The following is a 22,192-nucleotide window of genomic DNA, read 5'->3' as shown; positions in this document are numbered from 1 at the left end:
CATGAATGGGCAGGGAGCAAAGGGATACAGATTCTTGGAAAATAGGTGACAGGTTTCGACTGAGGATCTGGATTGGCGCAGTCTTGGAGGGCCGAAGGGCCTGCACCTGTGCTGTAATTTTCTTTGTTCTTTGAAACAACTCGAGGGTCAGTGCAACCCTGTTACAAGAAAGATGCATCATGCATAGAGAAGCCAGAACTTTACCAAAAAGTGAAAGAGACTCCAGATTAGTAATCTGCATAAGCATATTTGTACCATAGCTGTAGGGAAACATTCGCATTTACTGATCATCACCCTTTAGCCTTTGTGGAAAAATTACAACAAACAAAATGCCAGTATGTGGCAATGGAGCTTCCTTTACAGCATTATCACTTCAAGATTGCTTACATTGTGGGCAGAAATAATGCAATTGCTCGCAATTTGTCAAGAATGTAACTTCCTTTGAATTATCCAAATCTCAAGAAGTTATCAAATATAACAATATAAGTTACAGGTAAGAAGCATGAAATAGAATGTGTGGGTAAAGGTGTCTTACATGTTTATGCAATTTTATTTCTGTCTACACTTGGTAATTAAGTATTTTTGAAAATGACATTTCATCCTTCCTAGGCTGGAAATTATATGCAGTCACCTTTAATCATTTTTGTGGCTGTGAGTTTAAAAGATTATGGATATACGGAGTTTTTGAAGAAATCAATTGAAGGCCTTTGGAGTTTTTTTTAACTGAACCAGTTGGTCTCATGGAAAAAAGGTTCTGTTATGTTGGTGTTAGAGATCTTAGCAAATAAGCTGACTGGCATGAAAACTTGGATTCAGTTACGATTTGATGCAAACTGTTGTTCGAATGGTTCCACAAAGAAGTCTGCCATTGACAGCCATTTGTGACGGAGATGGGACAGCTGAAGATCAGGTTCTAACAGGTAATAAAACTAACCCAAGGCTTCACTCTATACTCCAGTTTCCTTAGACCGAGCTCAGGACTCCATTTCAGCTGCTGTCACACACTCTGGATGAGATGAGAGGGTGTCTCAATAGAAGGGTTTCATTTGCCTTCATTCATGTCTGATCAACCTAACCTGCTGCATTCCTCCTCACCTCCTTCCACCAGGGTTGGAGGGTTTGGGCTTTTGGGAGAGGCTAAATAGTTTGGAGCTATTTTCCCTGGAGCGTCGGAGGCTGAGGGGTGACCTGAAAAAATCATGAGGGAAATGGAAAGGGTGAATAGCCAAGGTCTTTTCCCCAGTGTAGAGGAGACCAAAACGAGATGGCAAAGTCTGGAGCTGGATGAACACAGCAGGCCAAGCAGCATCTCAGGAGCACAAAAGCTGACGTTTTGGGCCTAGACCCTTCATCAGAGAGGGGGATGGGGAGAGGGTTCTGGAATAAATAGGGAGAGGTGGGAAGCGGACCGAAGCTGGAGAGAAAACAAGATAGGTAGAGAGGAGAGTATAGGTGGGTAGGTAGGGAGGGGATAGGTCAGTCCAGGGAAGATGGGCAGGTCAAGGAGGCGGGATGAGGTGGTAGGTAGGAAATAGAGGTGCGGCTTGAGGTGGGAGGAAGGGATGGGTGAGAGGAAGAACAGGTTAGGGAAGCAGAGGCAGGCTGGGCTGATTTTGGGATGCAGTGGGGGGAGGGGACAAGCTGGGTTGGTTTTGGGATGCAGTAGGGGAAGGGGAGATTTTGAAGCTTGTGAAGTACACATTGATACCATTGGGCTACAGGGTTCCCAAGCGGAATATGAGTTGCTGTTCCTGCAACCTTCGGGTGGCATCATTGTGGCACTGCAGGAGGCCCATGATGGACATGTCATCTGAGGAATGGGAGGGGAGTTGAAATGGTTCGCGACTGGAGGTGCAGTTGTTTATTGCAAACCGAGCGGAGGTGTTCTGCAAAGCGGTCCCCAAGCCTCCACTTGGTTTCCCCAATGTAGAGGAAGCCACACCGGGTGCAATGGATACAATATACCACATTGGCAGATGTGCAGGTGAACATCTGTTTCATGTGGAAGGTCATCCTGGGGCCTGGGATGGGGGTGAGGGAGGAGGTGTGTGGGCAAGTGTAGCCCTTCCTGCGGTTGCAGGGGAAGGTGCCAGGTGTGGTGGGGTTGGAGGGGAGTGTGGACCGGATAAGGGAGTCGCTGAGAGAGTGGTCTGTCCGGAAAGCAGACAAGGGTGGGGATGGAAAAATGGGTTGGGTGGTGGGGTCAGATTGTAGATGGCGGAAGTGTCGGAGGATGATGTGTTGTATCCGGAGGTTGGTAGGGTGGTATGTGAGGACGAGGGAGATCCTCTGGGGGCTGTTGTGGCACGGGCAGGGTGTAAGGGATGTGTTGCGGGAAATGCGGGAGATGCAGTCAAGGGCGTTCTTGACCATTGTGGGGGGAAAGTTGCGGTCCTGGAAGAACGTGGACATCTGGGATGTGCGGGAGTGGAATGCCTCATCCTGGGAGCAGATGCGGCGGAGGCGGAGGAATTGGGAATAGGCAATGGAATTTTTGCAGGCGGTTGGGTGGGAGGAGGTGTATTCTAGGTAGCTGTGGGAGTCAGTGGGCTTGAAATGGACATCAGTTTCTAGCTGGTTACCTGAGATGGATGGGGCAGGATGAGGCATTCCACTCACGCACATCCCACAGCAAATTTACACAGAAGCAACAGATAACCTGTAAAGGAGGGCTTTGCTGCTTAGATTAATATTCTTTCCTATCCTCAAGGCATCTGACGTACTCTAAAGTTAATAAATCGTTTGCATAGTATCACTGTTGTTTAGAGATAAATAAGGCAAATTATCTTTACATAACTCATTCAAATAGCAATTAAATAACTGTTTTGTAAATTTGTTTGAGAGATGTTAATTAAAGGTTAACAATTCCTTTGGAAATGAAAGCTTCCGTGGTATTGAAGAATAAACCAAGTCGACCTCAGGAGACACTTGCACCTGATGAGCTCTAAGTAAACCAATATCTCAAGCAGATAACAAGTTCCAATTTAGGTATGAAATTCTAAGACTTTCATTTCCCTGGTGGAAATATAGTTAGAACGTTGTGGCCAGTTTATGGTTCCTCTCACCGTGATGCCCTGCTGAAAATCAAACTCTACTATTGTCAGAGTCATCACAAGTATGAAAAGATTGAATCAAACAAGCAAGGTCTACACTTTACTTGACTGATGAAACTAGGTTAAAAGAAAAACATGCGTTGTGTTTCTGTACTTAACAAAAAAAGCTGTTCATTACAATCCAGTTGTCTTTAGCCAATGGCAATTCAGTAAGTATGAATTGCTAATGTATGACTCGATAGTTTAAATTCCATCTCTTAGTAAATATCCCCATTTACATTCAGATAAACATATCCAAACAGAACAAATATGGAGACAAATGGTGGAAAAGGGAAAAAAAACTGGGAAACACAGTTCAATAGTACCAGCCTGGGCCACAGGATTTGATGAGTTAGTTATTTTGTTTTCTACCAATTTCTTTTAGTTATTTCCTGTTGCAACAAACTTGTTTGCATACTGATGGTCTCTTTCATCCACTGATTGAGGATGTGTCCTTTCAGTGCCTTTAAAGGCGTTGCATTCCTCCTTTAAAAGTGAGTTTGCCGAGAAATGTGAGTGGAAGACAGCTAGCTGTTACAGGAAATTTTCTGATATCTGCACACAGGAGAGATGCACAGAGAGAGTGTTTTTGATGTTTCCTCTTTGCAGGCTGGGTGGTCATTGACAAAGTTATCCCTTAGTATTGAATCCATTAGCTCCATGGTGTCTGCTTTTGCTCTTCCTCTTCCAGAAAATGCAATATTGTACATAACTGACAATGTGTTCCAGTAAAAATACTTTTTACACTGCAGCCTTCCCTTGGAACAGTCTCCTTGGTTTAAGGCAGTATCTTCTTCTTTTTCATCCAGTCCAAAAATAAAGATTGCAAACACTTTTTTTACAATCTTACAACATTGGGAACATTATTGAGATTTTGAGAAGTCTACATGGGAGGACAACCATGTTAATTTCTATTTTAAAAAGCCATAATTATCAAAATATTGTAAAAGGCTTGGTGTACATTTTAAAACATATAGACTTAAGGATGATTTGTCATAGATCATTCAGTATACAGGGAGAGTTGTAAGACAATGAAGAGGTAGTTTTTAGGTAAAAGCTCATTACAAACACATATGTAAGTCAGGAGAAGTAGGGATCATAATCCCAAGTTATATAAAGAAGTTAATTAAATATAAGAACATAGGAAATAGAATGAGGAGCAGCCCCACAACACTGAATCATCATTCACAGTTTCACAGAAGCCTGATCTTGAGAGAGCAAGGTTCATACTTAGGACCATAAATTGTGGGCACCCATCATTAGACCTCTATATGGTAATGTTGCTCTAACCTCATTTCCATTCTATCTGCATCCTGAATGCAGGTACCTTAGTAAGAACTTCTGGGACTGAAAAGTAGCTGAAAGCAGCAAAAGACAAATGTCACTAAATTTCCTTGGTGTTAGTTGCACCCAGTTAATAAACGTACATAATTTTGTAATTAGTTTACCATGTATTATTGCTTAATATTCTAGTGATCTTTTTCTGTTTGGCTGGGTAAGTATTCATGATATCTGCAAATCAGATATAAACTGGATTAGATAGCAGATCAAGTCTTTCAGAACAATATCATCAACTTCAATGCAACCAATTTTGTACTCTACTGCAACTGGCAATGTCGAATGGGAACATATTTAGAACAATCCCAAACTCATTTTATAGGCAAAAGTAAAAGAATGTAGTGAGATTAGATTATCATCCTATCAGATAGACTGTAAACAGAAGTATAGAACAGTTTGTTAACTCATGTCCCCATCAAATCCTGTAAAAAGTAAAGTTCAAAGCAAGGAAATCAAATGATTTATTTGCCCACCTGCCGATTAGTGACCCACCTGCCCTGACTCACTGTTGGCAGAACAATGATGGTGTGCATGCAAAGAGCAAGGTTGTATGCTTAAACGTCACAAAACATTCAGTTCCATCACCATATATACAAAAAACATCAAGCAGTAAGTGCAAAATTTTCATGACACAATGCAGGGAAAAACTTCTAGTGCATTCACTCAACAGTGCAATTGTATCCTTGGATTTTTCCCCTCAGGGAAATAATTGAATCCACTGCTGTAAATTGAATAGTTGTATTTCCTAGTAACAGTTATCATGATGTTAATTTGGTGAAATTATATTTATAGTAAATAGAAGTAATACTCCAAAAACATTCCTCTTGCGACATAACAATACCCATTGTTGAAAATAATATTAAGCTTCCATTTTAGGATTGTCTTCTTCAAAGTCATATGTATGGTAGGGTGGAATTCTACCTGAGCCAATCAAACAGCTCACTTGGCAAATTTCTGGGATCAGACTAATTTTAAATGGTGGTCAGGCTCTCTGCAGGGTGTCCATCTCCGAAGAGAAGCCTCCGGAAGAAGCAGAGAGTCTATTCCATGTAATCCATGGTGCTGTGAGACTCTGCAGTTTCTCCTTCAGAGAAAAATGTTAGCTTGGAGCACCGAAAGGAGAAGGTAAGCCCACTGGCCCATAATTGGTAGTGTCTCCTGTGGGAGCCCCTTCATTTGTAAATGGCCTCTGTCATCCTGAGCACCATTGAGCACTAACTGAGAAGAAGGATGAATTGAATAGTGAGCCCTGGCTACCACTTCATTCTTGCCTTGAGCTCAAAGTCCCTTCTTTTCCTGATAAACATCCTTTACCTGGTGCTGGTGAGGGCCCAGAAACCTAAACTATTTACCTCCTTAGCATGACTTTCCTGCAGTAAAGGATAAAGGTAATAGTCGTCTTAGAGACAGCAGCAATCAATTTCTATAATTTCTCAGCAGGGGGAAGAGGGATTAGCAGAGGCATCCTTTTGCTCCCCCTCCTTAACATTCAAGGAAGTTATGCTCGCTGGCCTTACTCTTGATTAAGATCTGTTAAAACTGTGACATCCATCGCAACTCTTCCCTGCCTTATTATCTTTGGCCATCTCTTTTGAATCTGCAGCTGCAGCATCCCTGCAGTGCTTTGCTGACATACAAACAGAGATTAGGAATAGAAGGAGACCATTCAGGCCCTTGAGCCTGCTCTGTCGTTCAATCAGATCATAGCTGATCTATTTGTGTTTTAAATTCTACATTTGCATCTATCCCCCATAACTTCTGATTATCTTGGTCAACAAGGATCCATCTAAATCCATAAAATCCCTAAAATGTGGAAACAGGCTCTTCCCTATTCCCTTCCCTCATGGAATAAAGGATAGTATTCCACTGTAAGCATCATACTGGCCTCTAAAATGTTACTACTGTTTCTCTCCCCACAGCTGAGTTATTCCAGCACTGCTGATTTTCTTTAAGATCTCCAATGTCTACACTATTTTGTTTTATGGTGCCTGAGGACTTGGTATTGTGACCACCATTCTTTATCTGAATTCAGGAATACAATACCGAGATCGGATTTTCAAAGGTTACTACAGTGAAATTGGAATGGGTAGTTGAACAAAACATGGAAGCTGTCAGAAAAATGTCACGTGAAGTTTACTACAAACAAATGTGATTTGCTTTGCTAAGGCAGATCTCAAAAAGGAGCAGTGAAATACCTGAGATAATAAAATGTGAGGCTGGATGAATACAGCAGGCCAAGCAGCATCCCAGGAGCACAAAAGCTTTTGTGCTCCTGAGATGTTGCTTGGCCTGCTGTGTTCATCCAGCCTCACATTTTATTATCTTGGATTCTCCAGCATCTGCAGTTCCCATTATCAGTGAAATACCTGAGGATGGAGCTAAAAGGAAGCCCAAGCTTCCTTTTAGGACAGCAGATACCAAATATGAACAACTATTGCAGAATAATGATTGTCAAAGCCAATCAAATTTAGAATTACATAACTGAAACAGTAGTATGCCAATAATCATGGAGGAAAGAATATTATTTCTTAATTAAATGATGGAAGTAAAATAAGAAGAAAGATTATAAAACTAATAAAAGGTAACATATGGAATAGACTTCCAGGTTGAAACTGATATTTTTTCTTTATTCATTCACAGGTTCAGGGCGTCGCTAGCTAGGGAGCATTGATTGCCCACTCCTAATTGCCCAGAAGGCGGTTCAAAGTCAAACACATTGCAGTGGGTCTGGAGTCACATGTAGGCCAGACAAGGTGAGGATGGCAGTTTCCTTTCCCTAAAGGACGTTGGTGAACCAGATAGGTTTTTCCTGACGATTGACAATGGATTCACTGTCATCATTAGACTGTTAATTCCAGATATTTATTGAATGCAAACTCCACCATCTGCCATGGCAGGATCCAAACTCAGGTCCCCAGAACATTATCTGGGTTTCTAGATTAACAGCCAGCAATAATACCACTAGGCCATGGAAGTCCTAGTAGTTTAGAAAGCTGTGGGGCTGTCTACAATGTGTATAATCAAGAATGCTTTGGATTCAAAGAGTGTGGTGAAATTCTTTGCTTTAGCAAACATCATCAGTTCTCTGCGTGATGTGAGGATGACCTGATGTTACCAATGTGCTCTGCTGAAACCTGAAGGAGCTAGAGGCAAAGTGATCAAAGGTTATGTTATCCTTGATTACAGAGAATGTAAACCCAGTGCAATCGTTTCTCAGTTACAAAAGGTGACAAACATACGGGGATATATTTTTAGGAGGAGAGAATCCTGCACATTCACAACCAGCAACACTTACCCCATCAAGCTAAAAATGCTGAGAGGGAGCTTGCTCACGAAAAAAACTAGCTTCCAGAAAGTCATTTTATGATGTCTATGGTCGAGATTTCCACCTCTAGGCTTGGAGAGTTGCCAGTCAATCTGATTGCCCGGCAGCTTTGTCATGATAGCTGTGCCAAATTTGAGTGCTGGCCACTGTTGGGAATGCAAGCAGTCTCTGAGCTAGACAGGATACAGAGCTGGACTTTCAGATAAATCCAGGGTGTCAGCAAGGTTTGGTTAGCAGACTCTAGGAAAGGGAGGAGAGGGGGAGTTTGGGGGCCTCTTTTCAGTTATAAGCCTGAACAGTAGGGGAAGAGGGGAGGAGAGGGAAGAAAGATAAAAGTTTCATTATGAGGTGTTTGGGAGCACGGGCAAAGAAGGAAAAGTATGACCTACTTCCAATGGGCACAGGTGAGTTTCAAAAGAGATTTGACCCCCAAGAGCAAACCCCCCCTCCCACCATCTCTGTTCCTGCCTGGCACCAGCCCATGAAGTAAAAAAATGCCAGGCCAGCCAGCTGATGTGGATTTCCCTATGCCACACATAAAATAAAGGCAGGTGAAGAATGAGAAGTATAAGTGGCTATTAATTGGCTACTAAAGGTTATCAGTAGGTCCAAGGTCAAGAGGTGTGCCTGAGGGAGGGATAAAATGAGATGCATGTCTGGGAAGGCTGACTAGTGAAGGGAAGGCTAAATGTTGTAACTTAAATAAAGCCCTCTACCCCACTTCTAGACCTCACCAGCATGGGGCCACAAAGTCCAGTTTATGTTCCTCCAGCTCTCTGGATTGACAATGCATTATTAAGAGGGTAAGGATTTTGTTAGGCCCTCTTCCCCACCTGTGCTCGTGCTTGGCTGCAAGTGCCATCCAGCGCCTCTACATATCATTTCTCTTCCTCTTCTACATGTTCCTCCTCCTCAAAGCAATCCTACCAACAAATGAATACTGCCTTGACAATATTACACATACATCAAAAATGAATAAAAGAAATTAAGATGGACTGTATAGTTTATTTATCTTGATTTATTTATTTCAGTAAAGGGTTTGATAAGGTTCCCCACGGTAGGCTATTGCAGAAAATTTGGAGGCATGTGATTGAGGGTGGTTTAGCAGTTTGGATCAGAAATTGGCTAGCTGTGGTGGTTGACAGGAAATGTTCATCCTGGAGTTCAGTAACTAGTGGTGTACCGCAAGGATCTGTTTTGGGGCCACTGCTGGTTGTCACTTTTTATAAATGACCTGTATGAGGGCACAGAAGGATGGGTTAATAAATTTGTGGATAACACTAAAGTTGGTGGAAATAATGCGGAAGAATGTTGCAGGTTACAGAGGGACATAGATAAGCTGCAGACTGGGCTAAGAGGTGGCAAATGGAGTTTAATGTGGAAAAGTGTGAGGTGAATCACTTTGGAAGGAGTAACAGGAATACAGAGTACTGGGTTAATGGTAAGATTCTTGGTAGTGTGGATGAGCAGAGAGATCTCAGTGTCCATGATCCCTGAAAGTTGCCACCCAGGTTGATAGGGTTGTTAAGAAGGCATATGGTGTGTTAGGTTTTATTGGTAGAGTGGTTGAGCTTCGGAGCCATGGGGTCACGTTGCAGCTGTACAAAACTCTGGTGCGGCCACACTTGGAGTATTGTGTACGGTTCTGGTCACCGCATTATAAGAAGGATGTGGAAGCTTTGGAAATGTTGCAGAGGAGATTTACCACGATATTGCCTGGTATGGAGGGAAGGTCTTATGAGGAAAGGCTGAGGGACTTGAGGCTGTTTTCGTTATAGAGAAGAAGGTTAAGAGGTGGCTTAGAGACATACAAGATGTTCAGAGAATTAGATAGGGTGGACAGCGAGAGCGTTTTTCCTCAGATGGTGATGGCTAGCACAAGGGGACATAGCTTTAAATTGTGGGGTGATAGATATAGGACAGATGTCAGAGGTAGATTCTTTACTCAGAGAGGAGTAAGGATGTGGAATGCCCTGCCTGCAACAGTAGTAGACTCACCAACTTTAAGGACATTTAAATGGTCATTGGATAAACATATGGATGAGAATGGAATAGTGTAGGTGAGAGGGGCTTCAGATTGGTTTCACAGGTCGGCTCGACAGAGAGCCGAAGGGACTGTACTGCGCCCTAATGTTCTATGTTCTATCTGTTATTATCTTCCATTTTACAGTTATAGTATATAGACCTGATCTTTCTTTTGTTCTCTTCTGATCTGAACAGAACAGATCAACACTTTTCGATACTAGTTATTATCAGGCCTGGAAGTGATACACCTTACCTCCTTATGCCATGTTAAATGGGCACTGCTTTCTGTTGTTGAATAGTTTTAAGAGAAAGGTAGGATGAGTCAACTAGATAGAAATTTAGCTAATAATGCCAACAGTTTCTTTGTACAAGTTAACACTGCTCCAAAGACACCTAAGCTTCAAGGATGAATCACACTCGCGAAAAGTTGGTAAAAGATTTGCTGCTGGCTTCTTAACATCTCATAAAATTGTGAATGTGATACATTAGGTCCAACCATCATTGGTAAAGGAAATGTCCTTCAGTATGAAACAATAAAATCATGTAAATAATCTCGCACTCAGAAAAACAGGTGAAGGTCATTCAGTCCCGCAAATCATTTTATTATTCAACTTAGTTATGGCTGATCTGTATCAAGTCATTATCTATCTGCATTAGTTGTGTAACTTTTGCAGAACAAAATAGGTCAACCTTAGCTCTGAAATTTTCAAGTGATTCTAAAAAGGAAAGAGTTCCAGATTGTCACTCTGTACACAGTGTGTCTCAGGTTCAGCTTCATCCTGTCATTGAACACCTGAACGTATATATCTACTTCCATGGTAGGCATCCCCATAAATCCCATAGGATTTGAATTTCCCTATGTCTTCCACCAACCCATCTATCTGAATCTTCATCTGCTCATTTCATCCCCTTGCTCCAGGCAGGAAGATTGAACATGCCAGATCTAGTAGTCCATTGACCTCCAGGCCTTCCTCCCCTGCGATCCACCACACTGGGGTGCTGCTTACAACAGATAACACTCCTCCCGCATTAACCCTTTCCCTTTAAATCCCTATAGTTTCCCCATTGTATATTCAGTTGCCTCCCTGCACTATTGGAGCACCCCCCAACTCCACCCCCACCGTTTCCCAGCATCTGCCTCTAGTCACTAGAATTAATTTCCTCAGCTTCCTTCTCACACCATTCATCCCCAGTAACCCTCCCTCTTAACTTTTAGAGGGCAGACCCCATAGAACAGAACTACCCTGTTGAATAACTGAGCCAAACAGGACCAGTGAGTGACAGACCCCTGACTACTACTTGTACAACTACCTGACTGACTTCTCATGACTTATCAGATTATTTGCACTGGATCCTCAGGGCTGACCATGACCCACTTCCCAGGCTGCAGTGATTTGGACCTCCTGACACTCAACACCTCAAGCAGTTGACTGATCATGCCCAAATCTCCAGACTGACAGAGACTGCCAAAATTGCTTACCTGGCTTTGTGCCAGTGATTAAGGGCATGTTAAAATAAAAGTACCATGAGCCTTTATGGTAGAGTTGAGAGGGCAAAATGCCAAATGGTAAGATATTCGGCCCTCGATGTTGCGCCAATGTTCTGTGTTCTATGTTCTATTCTGAACATAAATTTTTAAGATTCCTTTGTTAAGTGAACTGACCAGTATTCATGTTTGGTATACAGTTAGAAAAAGAACTAGATTCTGTGAATATGAAATTCGATTTATCAATGTCAGACTTTTGTGTGGGCAAAGCTTTCAACATTTAAATTTTGTCATTCTTCTTTAGGACACACATATTAGAACTGCACCATTTGAGACCAGCTACGGGAGGTGAACTGTACAGCTCACAGTCACACCGTTGTTGAATGGAAAAACTAAACGTTCTGCAAGGCCAATTCACTGAATTGCATCCTCTGAGTTCAAAGTAGAAATTTCCTGTGGTGCCAAATCTGTCTGGTTTCAACCATGAGATCCTGGACTGATTCAAGACAACTAATCTTGGTCTCTTCTGCTACATTTGGTATCTTGATGATCACTTGAATGGTCACAATATTGAGATTAGTGGACACTGTTAATCCTGTTATAGTTGTTTGATTCATGTCCATCAGATAAAATAATTGTGCTTTCCATGCAGAATTGTCATAACTGCACTTCAATGTCAATACGCCAGTGTAAGGGATGTGTACTCAGTTGTGTGCAGTTAATTTTGCTGTTGTAGGTTGTAGGTTTGCCTTCCAGGTGTTCAGGTCAATGTCATTCAAAATCTGAATAGTAGGATGTTTGTACTAGCTCCTGTGTTGACTTTTTTGGTCTTGGGCATGCATTTATCAACATTCTTTGCACATTGATGTTAATTGCAGCAAAAGCTTACAACTATTTGATTTTGTCCATGTGTCACATTCAAACTTAGAACGTCTATTCATCTAACAACTGAAGTCTCTTCCATTTTGAATCTTCACCCTGGTCTCGCTGCTAACCTCATGTACATACCTACATCATGTGGATCACTCACTGTTGATGTTGCCGCCTGCATTCTGCACAAGCTTTTTGTTGGGTTGTGTCTTGTTGCTGTCTTTGGTTGTATCTTTGTAACCAGATTTCTTGCCTGGTTCATCCCAGTTTCCTTTTTCCATACAAAACTAGCAAAGGTCTTGGGGCTCTGTACAGCTTTGTGGTGATTCAATAAATCTCACTTCCCATACAACCTGCTTGCAATCTGTTTCCAGGTTGCAAATGTCTGTACTGTTAACTCAACCTAATGTTTATACACTGTTTTTCCAATCTCACAATAGCTTCATATTTTCTGCCATCTTTAACAGATGTGTTAACATTGTGATCTTTGTTTTCCTCCAAAGGTCTTATTGTAAAGTTTTGTTAGATGTTGGGATTATTGCCAGCTTCATTATCTGCTCAGGCTGCTCAGCCTCTGAAAAATCAGTCTTCACCCTTGTGGCACTTTCTGACAAACTGATCAATTGATTCGTGCAGCTGTTGCCTGTCAGACATCAGTTGTGGATTGTGAATTCTGAAGTTTACTTTTACAAAAAGCTAATTTATAGCATTTCCTTTAGCTTAGGAAGATCTCTCTGATTCTTTTAAGACAGCTCTGAGGTGTTGATTCTGTGAAACATTACTTTTCCAATGATTTTCTTTATTTTGCTTGCTTACCATGTTCTGTCATGGACATATCTGTAAAGCATAGCTCTATCCTTTTTTTAAAGAGCTTAAATTTAGATAGGATGCCTGTGGCCTTCCAATTCATATGGTTATCTTCCTAGTATTTCCTATATTTTGCAAATGATATCAATGTCTAAAGGATTTGTAGTAGCCTTGCAATGATAATGTCATTCTGTGGAGATTCAGCAATGCAACTGCTGTGTTCCTTCTTTTCCCTCAATTCTACCCTGTGCTGATTTCAACTACAGTTTAAACTTATCTTTGTTGTTTTTGTCTGATATGGTAAAGCATCTGTGGTTGTCTTGATGGTCATGCCGAGAAAAATTTGGAACTTAATTCCTGTCTGAACAGGCTCAGAAGTCAAATACTTACTGTTCACATAATGATCCATTTTCTGAGGCCCCATTATAAATGTAACTGGTTGTCTGAAGCCTTTTGCTTTCCTTTTCAAGATTTGTATTGCTACCTCATTTTTAAAAATGTCCCCAGCACAAATCACCATGTTGCATTTCTTGTATATTTTTGGTAAATAATCCATATTAATAGTTTAGATTCAGTAATTACATGCAGGTTTATTCAACAGCTCAGACTACAACTTACATCTGCAAATAACTAGGTGTGTGTTCTCCTTCTAGTGTGTTTCCGCTAGATTGTCCATGAGAGTTGTTTGCATGATGTCAAATGAACAAGTGAACAAATTTACAAGTACAGCACAGGAACAGGCCCTTCGGCCCTCCAAGCCAGTGCTGACCATCATGCCCTAATTAATCTAAAAGCAGACTGCCATTTTTTGATCCATTTCCCTCTCTTCCCTCCCTATTCATGTGCCCATCTAAGTGCCTCTGAAATGTTTTCAATGTGCCCTCTTCCACCTCCTCTTCTGGCAGTGCATTCCAGGTTGCTACCACTCTGAGTGAAAAACTTTCTTCACACATCTCCCCTAAACTTTCTCCCTCTGACCTTGAACCTGTGCACCCTTGTAATTGAAGCTTCAGCCCTGGGGAAAATGCCTCTGCCTATCCACCCTATCTATGCCTCTCATGATTTTGTTGGCCCCCATCAGGTCTCCTCTCAGCTGCCATCTTTCCAGCGAAAACAATCCTCGTCTTTTTAACCTTTCTTCATAGCCAATGCTTTGGAGACCAGGCAACATCCTGGTGAGCCTTCTCTGCACCCTCTCCAAAACTTCCACATCCTTCTGAGAGTGTGGTGACCAAAATTGCATACAATGCTCCAAACGCAGCCTAACAATGGTTTTATATAGCTGCAACACGTTTTGCCAACTCTTGTACTCCACACCCTGGGCAAGGAAGAAAAGCATGCTACTTAATCACCTTGGCTACCTGTGATACCATTTCCAAGGACCTCGATCCTTCTGAATGTTAAATGTTCCTACAGTACAATTCACACCTAAATTTGCTCCTCCAAAATGCATCACCTTGCATTTGTCAGCCGTTTCTGTGCTCAAGTCGCCAATGCATCCATACCCTGTTGTGTACTTTTACGATCGTTGCCAGTATCAGCAATTCCACCAATCTTTGTGTCATCAGCAAATTTGCTTATCAGATCACACATGTTTTCCTCCGGACAATTTATACATATTACAAACAGCAAAGGACCTAAGACTGACCCCTGTGGAACACCACCAGTTACCAGTCTCCATTCTGAAAAACATCCTTCCACCACTACCCTCCGTCTTCTATCACCAAGCCAGTTTTCCATCCATCTAGCCAGGCCACCCCAAATTCCTTGTGACTTCAGTTTTTGCGCCAACTTGCTATGTGGGAATTTATCAAATACCTTACTAAAGTCCATACAAACTACATCCACAGCCCTTACCTCATCAATTATCCTCACTAGCTCTTCATAATGTTGATAGTATCGAGGGCTATTGCCGGCTTCAGCAAGACATTGACAGAATGCAGAGCTGGGCTGAGAAATGGCAGATGGAGTTCAACCTGGATAAGTGCGAAGTGATGCATTTTGGAAGGTCGAACTTAAATGCTGAATATAGGATTAAAGGCAGGATTCTCGGCAGTGTGGAGGAACAACGGGATCTTGGTGTTCAAGTGTATAGCTCCCTCAAAGTTGCCACCCAAGTGGATAAGGTTGTTAAGAAAGCATATGGTGTTTTGGCTTTCATTAACGGGGGATTGAGTTTAAGAGCCGCGAGGTTATGCTGCAGCTCTACAAAACCCTGGTGAGACCACACTTGGAATATTGTGTCCAGTTCTGGTCGCCCCATTATAGGAAAGATGTGGAGGCTTTGGAGAGGGTGCAAAGGAGGTTTACCAGGATGCTGCCTGGACTGGAGGGCTTGTCTTATGAGGAGCGGTTGAATGAGCTCGAACTTTTCTCTCTGGAGAGAAGGAGGAAGAGAGGTGACCTGATCGAGGTGTACAAGGTAATGAGAGGCATGGATAGAGTCGATAGCCAGAGACTTTTCCCCAGGGCAGGATTGACTGCCACGAGGGGTCATAGTTTTAAGGTGTTAGGCGGAAGGTATAGAGGAGACGTCAGAGGGAGGTTCTTCACCCAGAGAGTTGAGAGCTCATGGAATACTTTGCCAGTGTTAGTTGTGGAAGTGGAGTCATTAGTGACATTTAAGCAACTGCTGGACATGCACATGGACAGCAGTGAATTGAGGGGAATGTAGGTTAGGTTATTTTATTTTTGGATTAGGATTATTCCACGGCATAACATCGTGGTCCGACGGGCCTGTACTATGCTGTACTTTTCTATGTTCTATAAAATTTAATCGGGTTGGTGAGACACGGTCTTCCCTGGACAAAACCATGCTGCCTGTCAGTAAATAGCCCATCTTCCCCCAAATGCACATATATCTTGACCCTCAGTATCTTCTCCAAGAGCTTCCCCACCACAGATGTCAAGCTCACTAGCCTATAGTTTCCTGGATTATCCCTGCATCCTTTCTCAAACATTGAAGGGGAACAACATTGGCTAACCTCCAGTCCTCTGTAACTTCACTTGTGGTCAATGAAGACGTGGAGGTATCTGCCAGTGCTCCAGCTATTTCCTCCCTTGCCTCATCCTTGGCTCATTAGTATGTCTATCAGTTAAAGCTACACGACTCTTAAAGCAATAGCATAAATTTGTAAATTGAACACACTTTTAGACAATGAGTTTCTGAGAACTTTCATCCTATGTATGTAAAACATACTACCAAGCACCCTTCTGACTCCTCTTCTATTGATTTCACATCCTCCAGATATGGAGCAAACCAAGAAGCTTCTTTGTGAGGTTAGAGGTGGCGGGGGGTTGGTGGAGAGGTGTGGGAGGAGGAACAGGAAGAGAAAGCAGCAACCCAGACATTCAGTCCAATGTCTCCTGACTGTCCCTCCCTTGCACCTCTCCTCCCACACACACACAAACTCTCTCTCTCTCTCACACACACACACACACAGGACCCAGACCTAAAACCCACACAGAGACTAAGCTGCAGTTTCAAGACAGGCATAAAACACTTTTATCCAGATAAGGGAACAGAACAAAACCAGCCCAGCTTGTCCCCTACCCCCACGACATCCCAAAACCAGCCCAGCTCGTCCCCGCCTCCCTAACATAAACAAGCATATGGATGTACATGGAATAGTGTAGGTTAGATGGGCTTCAGATTGGTATGACAGGTCAGCACAACATCGAAGGCCGAAGGGCCTGTACTGTGCTGTGATGTTCTATGCTCTATGTACTATGTACCTAACCTGTTCTTCCTCTCACCTATCCCCTCCTCCCATCTCAAGTCACACCTCCATTTCCCACCTACTAACCTTATCCCGCCTCCTTGACCTGTCCGTCCCTCCTGGACTGACCTCTCCCCTCCCTACCTATACTCTCCTCTCCACCTATCTTCTCCTCTATCCATCTTCGGTCCACCTTCCCCTCTCTCCCTATTTATTTCAGAACCCTCTCCCAATCCCCCTCTCTGATGAAGGGTCTAGGCCCAAAACATCAGCTTTTGTGCTCCTAAGGTGCTGCTTGGCCTGCTGTGTTCATCCAGCTTCACACTTTGTTATCTCGGATTCTCCAGCATCTGCAGTTCCCATTATCATTGGTAGAATGCAGAGCTGGGTTGAGAAGTGGCAGATGGAGTTTAAACCTGAAAAGTGTGAGGTGATTCATTTTGGAAGGATAAACTTGAAAGCAGAATACAGGGTTAATGGAAAGATTCTTGGTGGTGTAGAGGGCAGAGGGATCTTGGGGTTCATGTCCAAAGTTTCCTGAAAGCTGCCACCCAGGAAGAAGGCGTATTGTGCGTTAGCTTTCGTTAATAGAGGGATTGAGTTCAAGAGCCGTGAAGTTATGCTCCAGCTATACAAAAGCCTGGTTCGGCCACATCCGGAGTATTGTGTCCAGTTCTGGTCGCCTCATTGCAGGAAAGATGTGGAAGCATTAGAAAAGGTGCAAAGGCGATTTACCAGGATGTTGGCTGGAACAGAGGGAAGGCCATACGAGGAAAGGTTGCGAGAGCTAAGGCTTTTCTCTTTAGTATGACAAAGGATGAGAGGTGACTTGATAGAGGTGGACAAAATGATCAGAGGTATCGATAGAGTGGACAACCAGAGACTGTTTAGGGTGGAGGAAGCTATTACGAGAGGACATAGTTTTAAAGTGAGTGGAGGTAGATATAGGGGAGACGTCATAAGTAGGTTCTTTACTCAGAGTGGTAGAGGCATGGAATGCATTGCTAGAGAGGGCAGTGAAATAGACCTCATTAGGGGCATTTAAGCAGCTATTAGATAGGCATATGGAGGACAGTATAAGGTAGGGGTGGGGGTTAGATAGACCTTAGGTCTAAGGTAAAAGTTCGGCACAACATTGTGGGCTGAAAGGCCTGTACTGTGCAGTTCTATGTTCTATGTTAATATCTATATCCACTGATATTTCCAACTTCCTCTACTGGAGAAAGTTAGTCCTTCCTTTCAGACCCCTCATAATTTTATACATTTTAATTAATTCATCCCCTCATTCTCTTCTGTTAAAAGGAAGCTTTTTTTTTAATTTAAGCTTAATTTTTTAAAAAATGTAAAAAATTGCCAACCCTGATAACATTCTTCAAACCTCCTTTGTGTTCTCTCCAAGGCAATTGCATCTTTCCTGGTTCAAGGATTCTCTGTTTCTCTAGAGCATAAAGACTCACTGTTTGACCTAATGTATCTGTGCTGCTTTTTTGCAATCCTCCTCCAACTCTAAATACTTCTTCCCAACCAACTTTTATTGCATTCCATTCTCATGCACTTTATGTACTTGACAACCTTTGCTTCAAAGGCATTAATTCTATTTGCTTAAGTACTCCATGTGTCAGCAGGCTCTGCATTTTCAACATGGCCTGTAGATGAAAATTCCTTCCAAGTTCTCTGTTTGATCTGATGCTAGGTCTTATCATTATTCTCCCGTGTTTTGATCGCACCATCAAATAGAAATCACTTATCAACCATCTTAGGAATATCATCATAAGTTTAAAGCACCCCCTTTGTCTGTCCAACTGTCTTTCTCTCTTGTTGGGCTCCATCCTATCGTTTAATCCCTACCCCACCAACCTCCCTATTTTCTGCATATAAACTGATGTTTTCCCAGCCACCATCAGTTCTGAAGAAGGGTGAGTGGACCCGAAATGTCAACTGTTTTCTCCTCCACAGATGCTGCCAGACCTGCTGAGCTTTTCCAGCAACTTTATTTTTGTTCCCAATTTACAGCATCCACAGATCTTTTGGTTTTTATAATTTTAAAGGCCTTTGTCAGTTCGCCTCTCAATCGTCTCTTCCACAAAGAGCCCCAGCCTGCTTAGTCTTTCCTGTTTGTAGCATCCCTTCAATTCTTAACATTCTGGTAATTTTTTTCTGTGCTTTCTGTAGTGTTTCAACATTATGTTTGCAGAATGAAAACTAGAACGGCATGCTGGGTTTCAAGCATGAGGCTAACAAATATCTAACAGTGTCGCTATGTTTTTATGTTTTAATCATCCATTAATAAACTCAAGCTGCTATTTTATAGTATTACCACCTTGTGGTGTTGCATTTAATAATGTAGGTAGATATCTTTGCTGCTCTATTCATTTCAAAATTCCAGGTGTCAGCTTGATTTCTAAGCTACATTGATATTAAGCTCCTACCAACTGTATTACAAGCTGAATCAAGTGTTTTGTTGATTATGTCAGTGTTGCATTGAGTTAACTGCAGTTTTTTTTAATATGAAGTCACTATGCACCTGGACAAACATTGGCCACTTAGCTTTCCCCCTCACTGGCAATATGATGGCACAGTAGCCACAAAGACACACTGCCAGGTAGCTGGTATGGCCTATAGTCCCTCACCACCACATCCCTATTCTCTCACATTAGTTGCTGTTTAGCTACTACATAACACACATCACATGTCCATAGCTAAATTCTATCTGAGTCAGCATATTTCCCCCCCAATGGCCCCATCTCAGCACTTCTCACCATATACCTGCAGCTTGTCATTATCCAGTAGGGGTACTTCACAAACAGGCAAGCAATTGGACAAATGCAACCAGGAGCATTTATTCACAGAAAGCAAAAGAGACAAGTCAGGTTGTCAATGAGGTGTTTAACAAGCAATAATCCCCCTTAATCAGCAATTCACTGCTACTCAACAAGAAGCTCATTCCACCACATGTGAAGAGCATAATAGATGGAGCCTCAATTAGCCCATGGGCAAGTGGGCAGCCACTTACCTTCCATGGGCCCCAATTTCAGGCCAGTCACTGCCCTTAACTACATTCCCCCCAACCCCAGAGACTACTATGCCCTCCAATGCTTTTCTACATGCCCAGTTCCAATCACTTTAAGATAACTAATATGGACTAAGATAAGGTTCCCCATGGAAGGCTCATTCAGAAGGTCAGGAGGAATGGGATACAGGGGAACTTAACTGCTTGGATACAGAATTGGCTGGCCAACAGAAGACAGCGAGTGGTAGTAGAAGGAAAATATTCTGCCTGGAAGTCAGTGGTGAGTGGAGTTCCACAGGGCTCTGTCCTTGGGCCTCTACTGTTTGTAATTTTTATTAATGACTTGGATGAGGGAATTGAAGGATGGGTCAGCAAGTTTGCAGACGACACAAAGGTCGGAGGTGTCGTTGACAGTGTAGAGGGCTGTTGTAGGCTGCAGCGGGACATTGACAGGATGCAGAGATGGGCTGAGAGGTGGCAGATGGAGTTCAACCTGGATAAATGCGAGGTGATGCATTTTGGAAGGTCGAATTTGAAAGCTGAGTACAGGATTAAGGATAGGATTCTTGGCAGCGTGGAGGAACAGAGGGATCTTGGTGTGCAGATACATAGATCCCTTAAAATGGCCACCCAAGTGGACAGGGTTGTTAAGAAAGCATATGGTGTTTTGGCTTTCATTAACAGGGGGATTGAGTTTAAGAGTCGTGAGATCTTGTTGCAGCTCTATAAAACTTTGGTTAGACCGCACTTGGAATACTGCGTCCAGTTCTGGTCGCCCTATTATAGGAAAGATGTGGATGCTTTGGAGAGGGTTCAGAGGAGGTTTACCAGGATGCTGCCTGGACTGGAGGGCTTATCTTATGAAGAGAGGTTGACTGAGCTCGGTCTCTTTTCATTGGAGAAAAGGAGGAGGAGAGGTGACCTAATTGAGGTATACAAGATAATGAGAGGCATGGATAGAGTTGATAGCCAGAGACTATTTCCCAGGGCAGAAATGGCTAGCACGAGGGGTCATAGTTTTAAGCTGGTTGGTGGAAAGTATAGAGGGGATGTCAGAGGCAGGTTCTTTACGCAGAGAGTTGTGAGAGCATGGAATGCGTTGCCAGCAGCAGTTGTGGAAGCAAGGTCATTGGGGTCATTTAAGAGACTGCTGGACATGCATATGGTCACAGAAATTTGAGGGTGCATACATGAGGATCAATGGTCGGCACAACATTGTGGGCTGAAGGGCCTGTTCTGTGCTGTACTGTTCTATGTTCTATGTTCTATGTTCTATAACCCTGTCTCCATCCTTAATCCTTGCCTTTATAAATGGGAAGGACATCAAGGTGGGACACAGTGAGATTTATGTTGAGCATGCTAAATGCTAGGGCAGTTTTCAATCAAGAAAGTGTGGTGTTGGATCTCTTGGAGACCATTAAGGTGGATGAATCCCCAGGTCATTGAATCAGGCAACAAAGGAGATTGCTGGGGCCCTGACCAAGATCTTTATATCCTCATTAGCCACTGGAGAGGTCCTGGAGGACTTGTGAGCAGCTAATGTTGTTCCTCTGTTCAAGAAGGGAAGTAGGAATAATCCAGGTAACTACAGACCAGTGAGTCTCAAAGCGGTGGTTGGAAAGCCATTGGAGAGAATTCTTACAGATTGGATTTATGTACATTTGGAACAGGTTGACCTAATTAGGGACAGTCAGATTGGCTTTGTGTAGGGCAGGTCATGTCTTACTAACTTGATTGAATTTTTCAAGGAGTTAATGAAGGTAATTGATGAGAATGCAGCAGTGGTTGTTGTTTATATGGATTTTAGTAAGGCTTTCAACAAGGTAGGCTCACCAGATGGGTAAGAAGCATAGGATTCGTGGTGCCTCAACCACATGGATTCAGAATTGATTTCCCCTTAGGAAACAGAGGGTATTGAAGAAAAGGTGTTTATCATGCTGGGGGTCCATGAGCAGTATTCTGCAGGGTTCCATACTGGGAACTCTGATGCTTGTGATATGCATAAATGACATAGATGAAAATGTAGATGCGTGGTTCAATAAGTTTGCAGATGCTACAAAGATTGGTGGAGTTGTGGATAGTGTACAGTGTTGTTAAAGGATACACCAGGATATAGATCAGTTGCAGATATGGGTGGAGAAATAGCAGATAAAGTTTAATCTGGGTAAGTGTGAGGTGCTGCACTTTGGGTGATCAAATGTCAAGGAAAAGTACACAGTTAATGACAAGACTGTGAACAGCATTGATGTACAGAAGAATTTTAAGGTTCAAGTTCATAATTCCTTAAAAGTAGCCACCCAAGTAAATAGGATGATAAAGAAGGCAAATGGCATGCTTACCTTTAGTAGTCACGGAATTGAGTATAAGAATCAGGATTTCATATTGCAGCTTTATAAGACTTTGCTTAGGCCACATTTAGAGTATTGCATTCAATTCTGGTCGCCATATTACAGGAAGGATGTGGAGGCTTTGGAGAGAGTACAGAAGAGTTTTACCAGAATGCTGCCTGGATTAGAGGGT

General features: G+C 42.6%; 1 long non-coding RNA gene across 1 annotated transcript; it reads left to right on the top strand.

Moving 5' to 3' along the window:
• Nucleotides 1-515: 515 nt before the first annotated feature.
• On the top strand, nucleotides 516-18,978 carry LOC125458980 (uncharacterized). Its single transcript, XR_007248934.2, has 3 exons — nucleotides 516-920; nucleotides 7,071-7,183; nucleotides 11,571-18,978. It is a non-coding gene; the product is annotated as an uncharacterized LOC125458980 (long non-coding RNA).
• The last annotated feature ends 3,214 nt before the right edge of the window (nucleotides 18,979-22,192 follow it).

Source organism: Stegostoma tigrinum, chromosome 15 (genome assembly GCF_030684315.1).
Source record: "Stegostoma tigrinum isolate sSteTig4 chromosome 15, sSteTig4.hap1, whole genome shotgun sequence".
Lineage (NCBI taxonomy): Eukaryota > Metazoa > Chordata > Chondrichthyes > Orectolobiformes > Stegostomatidae > Stegostoma > Stegostoma tigrinum.
The sequence above is the reverse complement of the archived record's forward strand: the minus strand, read 5'-3'. Positions and strand labels throughout refer to the sequence as shown.